We start from the raw sequence: 18,464 nt of genomic DNA, 5'->3' as shown, positions 1-18,464 counted from the left end.
AAATCGCTATTGACGCGGCACGTTATTCATTGATTCCACAGTGAGGTTTTGACCTCTATATGATACGTTTTGATAAAATATTGCATTCATTAAAATAAGTGACTTTCTAAACATAGAAAGTTATAAACATGTGGGCGAGTGCTTAGGTATAAGCAAAACCCCAAAATACATAAGTCTTTAATTTACAGGTTGACATCACAGTCCAATTATTTATTACACAACGCAGTTTTATTTTGAATGCAATAAACTTTGTACAAAGCATGAGAGACTCCTTGCAGACAACAAACATATCACAGCGGAAGCAGTCTAAGGACCTGAGAATAAAACATGATAAAAAGGTCAACACGAATGTTGGTGAGTTATAGGTTTAATTGCTCGAGTCATAAAGATAGACCACAAGATTTCATCAAAAGTTTATCAATAGATTCTACGTAACAGAGCACCCTGGTAACTAAACTTAACGCTATAATGATAATTACCCTATTCGTTTTAATACACGCAAACCAACATGTTATAAACTCAAATAACATACGTCCGTTAAAAGGCTAGCGCTCTAGCTCGGACGGGGATGTCAAGCCCTATGGATCCATATACAATTATTCGCGCCCACCAGTCCATATCCTATGTACTGGCAGCTACTAGTTACCAAAGCTAAGGGATTTTCGGTTTATCTCAGTGTAGAATTTAGTATGTACTTGTGTCTTATTGCGTTTAAAATAAATTGCATGTATTCTCAGCCCAAAAATATTTAAAGTATTTAAAAAGGGAGACTATAAACTCACAGTTCAATATTGAGACTGTGATGACCCAGAAATTTCGACTAAATTTAAACTTAATCTTTGTATGATTATCATTTCCGACACGATAAGCAAAGTCTGTAAAACTGAATCTCAAAATTTTTGAATTACTTTTATATATTTAAATACCTTCGGTTGTTTTCGACGATTCGCGAACAATTATATGTAAAAAGATACATATATACTATAACATGAAAAGGTAACAATGTATTAATTGTTTGATACCGTACATTAAACTTATTGGTTTAAATATCTATTTTAATGTATATGATAAATTTAAATATTTATTATTAAAATTTATTTATAAATAACGTCCAATGTGTATTTAAAAACTGATTTATGTATATTAAAAAGATATATACATATATATAATAAACGATAGTAACATTCGTTTATTGATTCAATTGATATTTAGATAAGTTAACTAAAGCGTTTAAGATGAACCAGTTAAACACTAATTTGCTACAGTGTTTTCAAATTGCCACATTACTCAAAATGCTACAGTGTTTTCGAAAATCACTATTTGCTACAGTGAAATTGACTTTGCTACAGTGAATTGCTACAGTAAAATTTGACTTTGCTACAGTAACTTTGCTACAGTAAAACACTATTTTAAAATGTATTTTTAGCAAATAACGAGATGATGATTTATAGAAGTAAATGACCAAAATACTCGAAAGTTTAAGATATACTATGAGTGGTATAGTTTATGGATAACTTAAGGCTATATTTTGACAAAGGTACGTGTCACGAAACGTAAAATGCAAGTTTTCTCAGCGTACGAAAGGACATTCGAAAAACCAGAACCGGGACATAAGTCGAGTGATGACGTACGACTTATCGGAACAAAAATTACAAGTCAACTATGCACGTGAATTTAATATAATATATAATTAATTATTTAAATTATATATATTATATTAATATTTAATTATGTCGACGAGCTAAATTACAAAACAATGTGAGCTGTCCCTGGTCCTCATGCGAGTCGCATGGCCAGAAGGCCATTTCCATGCGAGTCGCATGACTCCAGATTTCAGGCCAAGTGCTATAAATTCTCGAGTTTTGGCCAGATAAATCACACACACATATATATTATTTTTACTCCGTATTTATTTATTTTATTATTATTATTATTATTATTATTAATAAGATTATTATTAATCTTATTATTTTTATTATTAGTGTTATTATTTTTGCGATACAAAAAATAATAATGTACATAAAATATTACGACGGAGTGCTGTCCAAGTATTTTTCAAAATGAGTTTTCGAGCAAGCTAGAGCTAAGGAAATTATGGGTTATTGCCAAGGAGGTTATGGGTAATGTTCGGGGGTATTTTTTTGTGAATCAAACCTCGTGTTTATCATCTCCGATGCGTCTACGTGCTTTCCTGCAATATTGTATATCAATATTAAACAGTGAGTTTCATATGATCCCTTTTACTCTCTACATTTTTGGGCTGAGAATACATGCAAATGCTTTATTAACCGATATACAATATTTATATGCGTGAGTTTCATTTGCTCCCTTTTATATATATTTTTGGGACTGAGAATACATGCGCAGTTTTATAAACTGTTTTACTAAATGGATACAAATACTAAAACTGATTTTGTGTGAGTTTCATATGATCCCTTTTACTCTCTACATTTTTGGGCTGAGAATACATGCAAATGCTTTATTAACTGATTTACAATATTTATATGCGTGAGTTTCATTGCTCCCTTTTTAATTGCTTTTTCAATCTATATTTTTGGGCTGAGAATACATGCAATTTATTTTAAATGCAATGGATACAAGTACATACTTAATTCTACACTGAGTTTGAACCGAAAATCCCTTAGCTTTGGTAACTAGTAACTGCCGGTTATAAGAACTGGTGGGCGCGAGTAGTAGTATATGGATCCATAGGGCTTGATATCCCCGTCCGAGCTAGAGCACTAGCCTTTTAATGGACGTATGCTATTTGAGAAGCGTACACGTTGGTTTGCGTGTATTATTAAGATGATTATACAAAGGGTACAAATTATATAAGCATTAAAGTTTAGTTACCAGGGTGCTCAATTTTGTAGAACCGATTGATAAACGTTTCGGATGAAACAACTGAAATCTTGTGATCCACCTTTTATGTAAAACCTATTGATAAACGTTTTGAATAAAACAACTGAACTTTTGTAAATCCACATTGATATACGGATTATGTGTAATATTAAAACTATGAACTCACCAACCTTTGTGTTGACACTTGAAGCATGTTTATTCTCAGGTTTCTAGAAGTCTTCCGCTGTTTGCTTATATGTTAGACAAGCTATGTGCATGGAGTCATACATGGCATATTTTTCAAGGAAACGTTGCATTCACCAAATCATCACCATGTATCTTATTTTGACTGTACTGTCAACGGAAGTACTATTGTAAACTATTATTTACAGTGATTGTCTATATGTAGAAATCATCAGATGTTAAAAACCTTTGATTTAAATATTCATTTATGGTGTGCCTTTTCAAAAGAATGCAATGTTTACAAAACGTATCATATAGAGGTCAAATACCTCGCAATGAAATCAATGAATGACGTATTGTCCATATGGATTTGGAGCGATCGTCACAGAGACTCAATATTGCAGGCAAATTGCGTAGACGTAATGATGGTAGACGACTGTATGGTTGGCCTTGGATTCAAGAACAATACCCCCAACGATACCCAATATTTTCTTAGCTTAAAGCGGTTTGAAACCCGAATTAAAACACCCTCGAATATATTTTATTATTATTAAACTTAAATTTAAATTATAATTATAATTACAAATTTAAATTTAAATTACAGAAGAAAATAAAGTGTGAAGTATATCGTCGAACAAACTGGCCTTTTATAGTACTTTTCCATTTACTGTAGCTCATGCGATCGCATGAGTTTTCAGTGTTTTTGCCATGCGATCGCATGGCCGCCTTATCCGTTTTTGTTTGCTAGTTCGTCAACAGCAAATAGTGTTTTACTGTAGCAAATAGTGTTACTGCAGCAATAGTGTTTACTGTAGCAAAATCATTTTTCACTGTAGCTACTGTAGCAAAGTACGGTTTCACTGTAGCAAATAGTATTTTACTGTAGTAAATAGTGTTTTACTTGTACATCTTATATATATATATATATATATATATATATATATATATATATATATATATATATATATATATATATATATATATATATATATATATATATATATATGTATATTTACATAATATTAAATCATATAGAGAATTGGTTTAAATTAGTTGAAATTTTCCGGGTCATCACATAACCTCCCCGTTAAAGAAAATTTCGTCCCGAAATTTTGAGTAGTACCTGTTTTATGAGCGATATCAGTGAACAAATGTGGATACTTTTGCTTCATTTGATCCTCACGTTCCCAAGTAAACTCGGGTCCTCGTCTAGCGTTCCAACGAACCCTAACTATCGGTATTTTGCTTTGTTTTAATTGTTTGACCTCACAGTCCATGATTTCAACAGGTTCTTCGATAAAATGGAGTTTATCATTGATTCGTATTTCGTCAAGAGGAATTATGACATCCTCTTCAGCTAAACATTTCTTTAAATTTGACACGTGAAATGTGTCATGAACACTACTAAGTTCTTGCGGTAGCTTTAGTCGATAAGCAACTGCTCCAATTCTTTCGGTGATTTCAAAGGGTCCTACGTACCTAGGACTTAGCTTTCCTCGTTTACCTAATCATACAACGCCTTTCCAGGGTGACACTTTCAATATGACTTTGTCGCCTACTTGAAATTCTAGCGGTTTTCTTCTTACATCAGCATAACTCTTTTGGCGACTCATGGCCGTTTTCAATCGCTGGTTTGAATGATTTTGTCGGTGGTTTCATGAATAATTTCTGGTCCAGTAAGTTGTCTTTCTCCTACTTCACTCCAACAGATAGGAGATATGCACTTTCTACCGTAAAGTGCTTCAAATGGCGCTGCGTTGATGCTCGTATGATAGCTGTTATTGTATGAAAATTCTGCCAACGGTGAGTGTCGATCCCAACCGGTTCCAAAGTCAATCACGCATGCCCGTAACATGTCTTCCAATGTTTGTATTGTTCTTTCACTTTGACCATCTGTCTGTGGGTGATAAGCGGTGCTCATATCTAATCGAGTTCCCAATGCTTTTTGTAATGACTGCCAAAAATGTGATGTGAATCGGGTGTCGCGATCAGATATGATAGAGATGGGTACACCATGCCTGGAAACTACTTCCTTCAAATATAGGCGTGCTAATTTCTCCATACTGTCTGTCTCCTTTATTGGTAGAAAGTGAGCTGATTTAGTTAGACGATCAACTATCACCCAAATAGTATCATGACTACTTGCAGTCCTTGGCAATTTCGTAATGAAATCTATGGTTATTCTTTCCCATTTTCACTGCGGAATTTTCGGTTGTTGCAGTAATCCTGACGGCTTTTGGTGCTCAGCTTTGACCTTTGCACACGTCAAACATTTGCTTACATAAGTAGCAATTTCTGTCTTCATATTAGGCCACCAATAAAACTTCTTGAGATCGTGGTACATTTTCTCGTTTCCTGGGTGAATTGAGTACCTCGTTTTGTGTACTTCATCCAGTACTAGTTGCCTTAGGTTACCATGTCTTGGTACCCATATCCTACCAGCAAAATACAGGGTTCCATCGGCTTTTACTTCAAGTTGTTTTTCTAACCCTTTGCTCATTTCGCCTTTTTCGGTTTCTGCTTTTAAAGCTTCTAACTGTGCTGCTTGAATTTGCTTTGTGAGATCAGTATGAATTGTAATATTCAAAGCTCGGACCCTAAGAGGTTTTACCCTTTCTTTTCGACTTAGGGCATCAGCTACAACATTAGCCTTTCCGGGGTGGTAACGGATTTCACAATCGTAATCGTTTAACAACTCTACCCAGCGACGTTACCTCATATTGAGTTGTTTTTGATCAAAAATATGCTGAAGACTCTTATGGTCAGTGTACACTGTACACTTGGTGCCATATAGATAGTGTCTCCATATTTTGAGTGCAAAAACTACTGCTCCAAGTTTCAAATCGTGCGTCGTATAGTTCTTTTCATGAATTTTTAGTTGTCGTGAGGCATATGCGATAACTTTTGTGCGTTGCATTAATACACATCCTAAACCTTGGCGCGAAGCGTCACAATAGATCACGAAATCATCATTTCCTTCCGGTAATGACAAAATGGGTGCAGACGTTAACTTCTTCTTTAATAACTGGAATGAGGATTCCTGTTCCGTGGACCAATCATACTTCTTTCCCTTTTGAGTCAATGCAGTTAAGGGTTTGGCGATTCTAGAGAAATCTTGAATGAATCTTCGGTAGTAACCAGCAAGACCTAAGAATTGGCGGATTTGTGTTGGAGTCTTCGGTGTTTTCCATTTACTAATGGCTTCGATATTGGCAGGGTCAACTTTAATTTCATGTTTACTGACAACATGGCCCAAAAACTGTACTTCTTGTAACCAGAAATCACACTTCGAAAATTTTGCGTACAATTCTTCTTTCTTGAGTATCTCTAGTACCAGTCTTAAGTGTTGCTCATGTTCTTCCTTGTTCTTCGAGTAAATCAATATGTCGTCGATAAAAACAATGAAAAATTTGTCTAAATACGGTCTACATATGCGATTCATTAGATCCATGAATACTGCTGGAGCATTAGTCAATCCAAAAGGCATGACTAAAATTTCATAGTGACCGTAACGGGTTCTGAACGCGGTTTTAGGAACATCTTCTTCCTTCACTCTCATCTGATGATATCCGGAGCGTAGATCAATCTTGGAATAAACACTTGATCCTTGCAATTGATCAAACAAATCATTAATCCTCGGTAATGGGTACCGATTCTTGATCGTTAATTTGTTTAATTCTCGGTAATCTATGCACATTCTCATAGATCCATCATTCTTCTTGACGAACATAATAGGAGCACCCCAAGGTGAAAAACTGGGACGAATAAATCCACGGTCCGATAATTCTTGCAACCGGTCTTGTAATTCTTGCATTTCTGAAGGTGCAAGTCTATATGGAGATCGGGCTACAGGTGCGGCTCCTGGTACGAGATCAATCTGGAATTCTACACATCTGTGTGGAGGTAGCCATGGTAATTCTTCTGGAAATACTCCGGGATATTCTCTTACAACCGGCATGTCATCAATGCTTCTTTCTTTAGTATCGATCTTCTTTACGTGTGCCAGAATAGCATAACAACCTTTTCTTATAAGTTTCTGAGCCTTCATACAGCTGATAAGGTTCAGATTCGAGTTGCTCTTCTCCCCATAAATCATTAATGACGTTTCATCCTTTCGAGGGATGCGGATCGCTTTCTCAGCGCAAACAACTTCCGCTCTTGTTTTGGACATCCAGTCCATGCCAACGATTACGTCAAAACTTCCTAATTCTACGGGTATCAAAACGATTTTGAAGGTTTCACCAGCGAGATTTATTTCGCAACCATGGCAAATTTTATCGACTTTTATCAGTTTACCATTAGCTAATTCAATAGTATATTTATCGTCTAGAGGCAATGATGCACATTTTAGTTTAGAACTAAAGTCTTTACAGATATAACTTCTATCAGCACCCGTATCAAACATAATAGAAGCTAGTTGATTATTAATGGTAAACGTACCCGTGACAAGATTAGGATCCTCACGTGCTTCACTGGTACTAACATTAAATGTCCTCCCACGTGCGGGTTCTTTGTTCTTCTCCTTATCAGGGCATTGATTTATAAAGTGACCAGGCTTCCCGCATCGAAAACATTTCTTGACATCGGTCGGTTTTGTCTTTACTTCAGAAACGGTGGCATAACAATCTTTCGCCATATGTCCTTTCTTGTTGCACTTATCACAGACCACTTGGCAATAACCTGCATGATGTGTGTAACATCTTTTGCAGAACGGATGGGGTCCCTTATAGTTTGGATTTGCAGTTGCCCCATCTTGTTTACCTTTAAAAGTTTCTTGTTTTTTCAGGTGAGTACTTTTGCCCTTATAGTCTTCCCATTTCCTCTTTCCTTCAGTTGTCTTGACTTCGGTAATTGGTGCCTTAATCGAACTCTCTGTGATCTGATCCATGAGTTGGTGTGCCATTGTCATGGCTTCCTGCATCGTATTCGGTTTGGACGATGTAACATTTCCTTTGATATTGATCGATAAACCGTCAATATACATTTCTATCTTTCGTTTCTCGTTTGGCACCAATTCGGGACACAACAAGGCTAGTTCCATGAAACGCTTTTCATAGTTATTGAGATTCACGCCGATAACCTTCAGATTACGTAACTCAGATTCCATTTTTCTGATCTCGTTTCGAGGACAGTACTCCTCGATTAGCATTTTTTCAGTTCTTCCCAAGAGATATCATATGCCGTATCTACTCCTTCTGCTTTAGCATAATTGTTCCACCAAGTAAGTGCACCGTCTTGCAAAGTGCACGAAGCATACTTTGATTTGTCTCCGTTCGCACAATTACTGATTTTGAAAACGGACTCCATCTTTTCAAACCATCGGGTTAGACCGACTGGTCCCTCGGTTCCACTAAACGTCTGTGGTTTGCATCCTTGAAATGTTTTGTATGAGCATCCGTTTCGTGAGTTTGTGTTTACGGCTGCTAATTTGGCTGCTGCTTCGGCTGTTGCTTTTGCTGCCTCAGCTGCAGCAATTCTTTCATTCACACGTTTCTCGACTAGTTCCTCAAACTCAGCATCCAACATTTGAGACATGTTTCTTCAATAAACACAACAGAGATAATTTAATCATATAGAATATTATAGGTAAAATGAGTTGTCAATAGTTAATCGTAGCATATTAATAATATGAACCAATTATTATAAAAGCTTTTTCTTCTTATTAGCATTTTATAATTATTTCTAGGGTATTACCTACCCGTTAAGTTCATACATAATAGCTAGTACAAGGAATTAACTACTAAAATCCTAATAATATTCCACTATGAAAAATTATAGCGAGTTACTACGTTATTATGTAATAATAATAATAAGAAGTAGTAATAATACAAATAATCATTCCATGCATTTATTATTAATAAAACAAAATAATACAATACCATACAATACCGATATTTTACATATGCTTATTTTACATAACAAGATATAGTTACACACATAAGCAATAGAATAGCGCATGGAAGATTTATGGTTGTGAGGTCGTTTATTCAGAACTATCAGAAACTTCTTCCCATTTGGTTCTCTCTGCCAATTGTTTGTGTGCACATGGTCCGACAGACATTCTGGCAGTGTATTTAATTTTTGGTTGGGGTTTTGAGGTACCCATTGCCTCAGTGGGTTTAATACAATAAGGGTGATTACGGATCGAATGGTCCTGTTCCTTTTTAATAATTAAGGACTTTTTATTTTTGTGGTTGTTTTTATTATCTATAGCAAGTTGGAATTTCTCCTTAGTGACTTCTTTTATTTCATTAGCGAAATCCTCTTCCTCACTGATCTCGTCTGATGACGAACTGTCTGAGTCATGTGTAGGAGAATATGATGACGAACTGTCTGAATCATGTGTACGAGAATATGTACCGGTGGTCATGAACCGAAATCTGCCAGGCGTAATCTGCACAACCCGCCCGTCGGCGGTGTATCTGGCCCAATGTCCATGTTCGTTTAGAAATGGACGATCCTCGTTTACTCCAGGGATCATGGGTCCATGCCAACGATACTGTGGCTCCGGAAAACTAGAGCTGGGTGGAGCTGGAACCTCCTCTGAGTTTACCGGGAGTTGAGATTCCCCGGCTAACACAATTTCTTCTTTAATAGGTATTGGAACGCCCTTTTCAGTTGTGGATATAATAGATTCAGTGTCCGATTCCGAGTCGTACAAAATGATAGGATTAGAAGAAGTCATCTATCACATAATTGAAACAACAATTACGTTATCATATAAATATATCACATATAATGTTCTTTACCAAATGATAAGCAAAAATCAGTAAAAACAGATATGGTCATAGTCCAGACTCACTAATGCATCCTAAAAATTACTAGTTAAACACACTAATGTAATTTCTGGTTCCCTATGACCTCAAGCTCGGATACCAACTGTAACGATCCGTCAAAATCGCTATTCACGCGGCACGTTATTCATTGATTCCACAGTGAGGTTTTGACCTCTATATGATACGTTTTGATAAAATATTACATTCATTAAAATAAGTGACTTTCTAAACATAGAAAGTTATAAACATGTGGGCGAGTGCTTAGGTATAAGCAAAACCCCAAAATACATAAGTCTTTAATTTACAGGTTGACATCACAGTCCAATTATTTATTACACAACGCAATTTTATTTTAAATGCAATAAACTTTGTACAAAGCATGAGAGACTCCATGCAGGCAACAAGCATATCACAGCGGAAGCAGTCTAAGGACCTGAGAATAAAACATGATAAAAAGGTCAACACGAATGTTGGTGAGTTATAGGTTTAATTGCTCGAGTCATAAAGATAGACCACAAGATTTCATCAAAAGTTTATCAATAGATTCTACGTAACAGAGCACCCTGGTAACTAAACTTAACGCTATAATGATAATTACCCTATTCGTTTTAATACACGCAAACCAACATGTCATAAACTCAAATAACATATATCCGTTAAAAGGCTAGCGCTCTAGCTCGGACAGGGATGTCAAGCCCTATGGATCCATATACAATTATTCGCGCCCACCAGTCCATATCCTATGTACTGGCATCTACTAGTTACCAAAGCTAAGGGATTTTCGGTTTAAGTCAGTGTAGAATTTAGTATGTACTTGTGTCTTATTGCGTTTAAAATAAATTGCATGTATTCTCAGCCCAAAAATATTTAAAGTATTTAAAAAGGGAGACTATAAACTCACAGTTCAATATTGAGACTCAATATTGTAGGCAAATTGCGTAGACGTAATGATGGTAGACGACTGTATGGTTGACCTTGGATTCAAGAACAATACCCCGAACGATACCCAATATTTTCTTAGCTTAAAGCGGTTTGAAACCCGAATTAAAACACCCTCGAATATATTTTATTATTATTAAACTTAAATTAAAATTATAATTATAATTATAAATTTAAATTTAAATTACAGAAGAAAATAAAGTGTGAAGTATATCGTCGAACAAACTGGTTTTTATAGTACTTTTCCATTTATTGTAGCTCATGCGATCGCATGAGTTTTCAGTGTTTTTGCCATGTGATCGCATGGCCGCCTTATCCGTTTTTGTTTGCTAGTTCGCCGACATCAAATAGTGTTTTACTGTAGCAAATAGTGTTAATGTAGCAATAGTGTTTACTGTAGCAAATAGTGTGTTATTGTAGTAAATAGTGTTTACTCTAGCAAAGTCGTTTTTCACTGTAGCAAAGTACGGTTTCACTGTAGCAAATAGTGTTTTACTGTAGCAAATAGTGTTTTACTTGTACATCTTATAATATATATATATATATATATATATATATATATATATATATATATATATATATATGTATGTATATTTACATATTATTAAATCATATATAGAATTGGTTTAAATTAGTCAAAATTTTCCGGGTCATCACATACTGGCAAGTCGGTTCGATTCAAACAAGTTGAAGGCAAATTGTTAAAGCCTGGATGCGATGTATAAAGGTATTCGTGGCAGCAAATAATTTGGGTGTTGTTAGATTGGTTTGTTTATTGTTTATTTTGATCCCCTTAGTTTTGTGTGTGTAGGTTTTGTATAGACTAGTTTCTAGTTGTAGTTTATGTGTTCTTGTATTGTAGGTGTTGGTTTATGTTTTGTGTTCGCCTTAGTCTTAGCTCGCTTCTCAAATAGTTTGTTTGCTTTCGAGTTGTGAGACTCGTCAGTCTGAAGCTCTTATTATGGTTCCTTTCATCATTTGATCAACGTTTCATGGTTCGTAAAGTTTGTGTGTTTCACTCAAACAGAGTTATGTTCGTGAAAACTCTTTAATAATTAAATTTTTTTTTAAGAGTTAACACGGATGTTTTTTTTGAATTCCCTTTCAAGCTCGAATTTTTGACTCGCTTTGCGAGTCGACTGATCTCGAGACGACAACTGCTTTACTAGTTTCCCCGAAATCGTGCATGGTGTACCTCTGTAGCCATTAGGGCTGTAGCCATTAGGGGAACATGAATGTTTCTAATAGTTTATTAAAAATGTTGTGAAAATATATAGTCATTTTATTATAGCTTTAATCCTTTATAATTTGAATGTTTATTCCACTAATTGATTATAACTAGTTGTGGAGCCCTCGCTTCGCGTCGGGGCTCCGTTTTGAATGCGAGTTAAAAAAACGTCTTGATCTATTTTGTAAAAAAGAATTTTTTTCGACATCTAACATTGAAGGGTTGTTCCTTTTGTGAAAGTTGCTTCTTTTAGCGTTCCTTTTTTTTTAAGTTAGTTGATCTATTTTGTAAAAAAGAATGTTTTTCGATATCTTTTGGTAACATTGAAGGGTTGTTCCTTTTATGAAAGTTGCCTCTTTTATCGTTGAAAAAAAAGGTAGTTGATTTTTTTGTAAAAAAGAATTTTTTTCGACATCTTTTGGTAACATTGAAGGGTTGTTTCTTTTACGAAAGTTGTTTCTTTTATCGTTGTAGACCAAAAAAAAAAGGTGAAATGACGAAAATACCCCTTTTTTAAGTTAGTTGATCTACTTTGTATAAAAGAATGTTTTTCGACATCTTTTGGTAGCATTGAAGGGTTGTTCCTTTTATGAAAGTTGCCTCTTTTATCGTTGAAAAAAAAGGTAGTTGATTGTTTTGTAAAAAAGAATTTTTCCCGACATCTTTTGGTAACATTTAAGGGTTGGTTCTTTTACGAAAGTTGCTTCTTTTATCGTTGGAGACCAAAAAAAAGGTGAAATGAAGAAAATACCCCTGATTACTATTGATGAATAGTGCTACATGGTTTTGTCTTTTAGATAGTATTATACTAATAATTATATGCTCCTATAAGTAAAAAGTGTTTATTTTTGACAAACGATGAGATGAGAGGTCACTTGTTTTCATTGCTTGGCACAAGTTTCTTTTCAAAATGAAAGAGAAGCATCATGTTATCGTCAAACAATAGATTAAAAGCCAAAAGAGATGTATTGTTGAAAAATTGTGAAGACTGTAGTAGAGTATCAAGTGAGCTAATTTGGTCACTTCAAGCATCACTTTGTCTCCTGTATTTAGAAAACCCATAACAATAGTAATCTTGTCACTGAAAAGAAATGTTCAATCCGCTACGGAAGATGCAAAGTCTTTAACAATTGATACATACAACATTGCTAATCCTCGCGAAAGAGAACATGTTATCAAGATTAAAAAAAGTTATTGTCAAGTAATATAATGACTACCTTGAAACACTTGATGACTAAGACGAAGAGTATTTTTAAGACTTTTAAATTATTGTATTTTTTTTATTTTCAAGACTTTTAATATATTGTATTTTTAAAATTTAAAATTTGGAATTTAAGACATTTAAATTATAAGTTTGTCTAATCATAGTCTTAAAGGCTATACTTAAGAATATAATTGAAGCATTAGGGATGGTACATTGAAGTTAGTGGAGTAGTTACTTGAAGTAGTTATTTTAAAGGGGGATGATTCTCACACATACTTTTTTGATCCTCACACACCTATTTTAACATTTTGCTCTTCTAATACTACTCAATTGGTGTGTGAGGATCAAAAAAGTGTGTGTGAGAATCATCTCCCTATTTTAAAATGTAAAAATCTATATATATTATATTTATATAAACCTCTAAAATGATGATTTCATCATTTTACTATTTATCCTTTAATTTTCATAATAATGATGTCATTATATTATATTAATTTTAATTAAAAGTGATACAAAATAAAAATAAATAAATGCCGATAATATATGAATGTTAATTTAGAAGCCAAAAATAACTAACAAAAATATTATTTAATATTTAATACGGTATTACTGTTTTATAAATATAGATATCTAGGAGCATCTCCACCTTATCACTACTTTTTTTTTCTCAATATGTACAAACTTTTACAAGTCTTTTTCTCAATCTCCGCCATATTATCCAATAACATTTTGTTTTCAAAAAACATGTACAAACCTTCATGTAATTGTTAATAGTTATTTTAAAGAATTATTCTTTTTATGTGTTGTTTGATGATGAAATTTATTTATCACACCTTGAATGTTTTATTATTGTATGTTTGTTAAACAACAAAAATATGAAAATTGATAACACACGTCAAATCATATTGCGATTATTTAAATGAAGGTATATAGTATGATAAAAGAATTGAAAAATAATCATGATTTTCGTGAGGTTGAACCATATATTTTCAATCCCTTTTTTAATGACAAGAAAAATAGTAATTGTAATGAAAATTGGAAGATGGTGGTGGGAGAATGAACGTAGTTCATTTATTCTGACCAAGTTAACAGCGACAAGTTTCTTAGTCGAAATCCGTAGTCTCACGGGTAATTAAATTAAATGACTTTAGCATTTACATTCACTTAATACCTTAAATCTCTTTATATTATAGTAACAAAACTAAAAATAGATCATCTAAATTTTAAATCACTAATTATAGCCATCCATTATGATTAACATCCATAATCTACCGATCCAAATTTTCAAATCAACCTTCAACCTTAACCTTAGTAGTGATTTGATGTCTAAAATACCCTTCTAATAAAATTTGGCGGAATAATACTAAAATAATTGGGGTTGTCCATGTATTAACCTGTTTCCCTAACTTCTCCCCAATATCGTCGACTATAATCAAACTCAAATATATAGGGTTCGTCCCAAATCTCGATCCGTTTCGATCGTTTAAAATGACGATGAGATAGTTTCTGATGTATATCACAGGATGATGAAGATTAATCGGTTTGAGACAGACTATGAGGTAGATCAAAATTTTGATCTCCGATGTAGATCAAAAGCTCGATATAAATCGATTTCAACAATATAAGGGATTTGATCAAATTTTGATAGAAATGGATTTCAACAGTATCTGGGATTGGATCAAAATTCTGTGATGCTTTCAAGATGAAATTAGGTGATGAATACAGGGTACAATTTTCTACCCTCAATATACGTATATATAACTATGTTATTGAAATTGTTACTGTAACGAATAGTCAGTTAAATATATGCTTGAATTCTGGGATAATCTTACATTTTTGAAGAAATTAATCTTGATAACCTTTTAGGGATTGAGAAAAACTGAAAGTTTATAGTTATTCTATCCGAATGTGATTAAGGACCAAGTTCATGCCACAGTCAACAAAATTGAGGCAATTAATTAACATGAGGTTTAAAGAGATGATTTAAATTTGTAAAGTGATATTTAAACTATTGACTTCTAAGTTTTTTTTATTTATAATTTTGAAATTGAAATGAGTGACTGAGAAAGTGTGACCTTTTCTAACTTTGAAGGAAAGCATGCCACAAGTATGTGCTATTGAGAGCATGGTGAGGGATTTTTATGGATCCAAGCAACCGTAAATCTGAAGACTCTTCAAAAGGCATGATAAAGGTTAGGAAGTGTTAGTTTCAGAATTTTGATTATCTTTTTCATTTATCTTTGTGTATGGGAATCAAAATTGATTGTAAAAATCAAGTTTGTATGTTAGGTTATGATTTTAATTCTTCTAAAATAACATATTAATATGTGTTTTTTGTCTTATATTGTTGGACATATTTTAGAAACACATATAAATCTTATCTTAGATTATATATATATATATATATATATATATATATATATATATATATATATATATATATATATATATATATATATATATATATATATATATATATATACATATATCTTGGTTTTAATCTCAGTTAACTTCTTCTGATAAGTTTATATTAGGCTTTTAATCTTATATTATATACTATATTTTGAGATATTTGGATACTGCTTACCTTTTTCATTTATGTAGCTTAGTTTATGTATTTTATAAGTTCACTGGCTTTTAAGGGACCATCTTGACCCATGATAGTTTTCTTCAACTTCATTAGTTTTATTGTTCTGTATTTGTCATACTTGCAACGGTTTTCTTACCTTTGTTATTTTTGTTGTTTAGTTTCTGCACTTATTATGTTTACAAGATTACAGATATATTGAACAATAAAAAAGAAAAGACTTGCAAGATGTGAAACCATGTAGTTTCAAAGAATGCAATTTTTTTATTTTTTATTTTTATTTATTTATTTATTTATTTTTTTAAAAAGCAAACCTACAATCTACACACGAAACCACACGTATTTACATCTCACTGCCTCAAGTGAGGCTTGAAGCCACAACCTCTTGGTCAAAGAATGCAATCTTGATCTATGTGGTTCGAGCATCAATTTTTATCTGCCCAGGTATTACTTGCTCACATCTAGCATTTGATGATAATATTTTCTTTCAGAGTACTTATCAACATTTTTTTGTTTTAATTATTTTTTTCAGCTAATATTATCTTTAATTGTGTGTCAGTTACGATTGATTCATTTGTATATATTTTAATTTGTTATATGCTGATTTATTATGACTGTTGTATTTGTACACTTTACTTGAACTACATGGCAATAATATGTAATTTGGGACGTTAGCACCTGCACTCACACCGTCGAATGCAGTGGAGGAAACATGTTTTAAAAACTGTTCAAATGTTGGTCTGTCTGAGCTCAGTCTGGAAAAATAGATGGAATGCTTTGGTATTTTAAATTGCATTAGATGAATTGATCATTTGAGAAAAGTATTAGTCCTTTACTACGATGCTTTACCATGAGTCTGACTGAGACATATCTAGACATTGCATGTCCTATGTATTACTACCGTAACTTCAAGTTAATACATTGTTGTATATGTTTGATTAAAGATCAGTTGATGTTATTTGTAATGCAGGCGGCATCTACACACGTGTAGTCACTTGCATTGGAATGCTTTCTGCATTGGAAATCCAGCATTATTAAGTTAAAGGTTCCTATCTTGAGACTTGGAAGACAACTTATGAGATTGATATGATTATTATGGACAAAAGATATTGTTTCCAACCTGATATATACGATGAATTATGTTAGGTACAATTTAAGTTAGGATGAAGTATCATGTGATATTACTTTGCTTAGATCATTTAGCATATACTCCGTACTAGAAAAGGAGTGATCTGGTTTTACTTAGGATGAATTATTGCATTAATTTAAATATGCAGTGACTTTCGTTAGTAGGTATATATTAGTAGTAACTTGGACCCATATGTCATTTTTTAAAGTAATATAGTTTTAAGACTATATATAGTTTGAAGTTAGAGCAATTTGTTAAAGTAGCATGTGTAGTAACATTTGTATACTTTATTTGAGATTAATTAACATAATATGAATATATGTTTTGAGTCATCATTTGTATATTGCTTTTAATTTTTATATTTATGTTCTTGATAGTTTGGAAATTGAAGTTTTATATTGAATAATAATGTAAAGTGTCAATATACCAAAGGTCTTACAAAAATTCAGGTATGTATTGATATACTCAAGTTTGAAAATTCGCTATCGGGGATTAATCAGTCGGGACTTTGGAAGGATTAATTGGCAATTCGAGGATTAATCAAATTGTACTTTATACAATTAAATGATACATTTTAAAAATTATATGTGTAAATATAGAAGAAAATCATAAACATAACTTTAACACAATAGTCTAAAATTGTTCATTTTATTCATAAACTCTAAAGTTTTATGTTTTAGTTTAAATTCATGTTAAAATGTTAACCAATTTTGCCTTTGACCGACTTTGATTATCAAATTCGATTTTGAACCATCAATCTACGTTGAAAAAATAATTAAACGGATTTTGAAAAAACGGAACGGACTGCTCTTAAAAATGAGTAATCGGAGATTAATCGGGGATTAAACGGGTTTTTTACAATAGTGGATATACTTGATACATAGTTATTTTGGCTTTTTAGTAGACAACTTATAAAGAAGTTTCCTTTTTTTTTTTTTTTTTGAAAAGCAAGATGATTAAATAAAAACACGAAGAATGAACAAGGCACGGCGCCGGTCACAAACGAATGACCAACCCAAAAATGCAAACGATTATATGAATTGTGCAAATAAGCACCACCCTAAAAAAAACAAAACAAAGGTTACAAAACAAGATAAGATTGAGGACTTGTAAGCCACATTAGCCAATCGATGGATGCCCCCTTAAGTCGACCCGATATCCATTCGAAAGCTTTTACTTGGATTTCGCTTACTAAAACCGAAGGGGACCACGAATCATTGCGAAAGACTTTCATATTGCGATTTTTCCATATGTAATATGCACACACCCAAACAACACTTTGCCAAATTTTTTTACCAAGGTCGGAAGATGAATGAACCAAAGAACCTTCAAGAATGTCAACATTTGAGAGGGAACACGAACCTAAATTCCACCATTTAAACATCCGAGACCATATATCCGAAGCGAAATTGCAATTAACAATTGAGTGTTCGACCGATTCAAGATCATCATCGCAAACGGGGCATCGAACACTATGAAGGTCAATGCCCCTTTTGTCGAGTTCTATCCGAACCGGGATTCTTTTCTTCAACGTTCTCCACACGAAAATTTCTATCTTTTTAGGCACAAGGTTGTTT

At 33.2% G+C, this 18,464-nt stretch overlaps 1 long non-coding RNA gene across 1 annotated transcript; it reads left to right on the top strand.

Moving 5' to 3' along the window:
• Window positions 1-14,563: 14,563 nt before the first annotated feature.
• LOC139885785 (uncharacterized) lies at window positions 14,564-17,069 on the top strand. Its single transcript, XR_011772086.1, has 3 exons — window positions 14,564-14,897; window positions 15,264-15,363; window positions 16,729-17,069. It is a non-coding gene; the product is annotated as an uncharacterized lncRNA (long non-coding RNA).
• The last annotated feature ends 1,395 nt before the right edge of the window (window positions 17,070-18,464 follow it).

The sequence above is a fragment of the Rutidosis leptorrhynchoides genome, chromosome 1 (assembly GCF_046630445.1).
Source record: "Rutidosis leptorrhynchoides isolate AG116_Rl617_1_P2 chromosome 1, CSIRO_AGI_Rlap_v1, whole genome shotgun sequence".
Classification (NCBI taxonomy): domain Eukaryota; kingdom Viridiplantae; phylum Streptophyta; class Magnoliopsida; order Asterales; family Asteraceae; genus Rutidosis; species Rutidosis leptorrhynchoides.
This window is presented reverse-complemented; position numbering and strand designations above follow the sequence as displayed.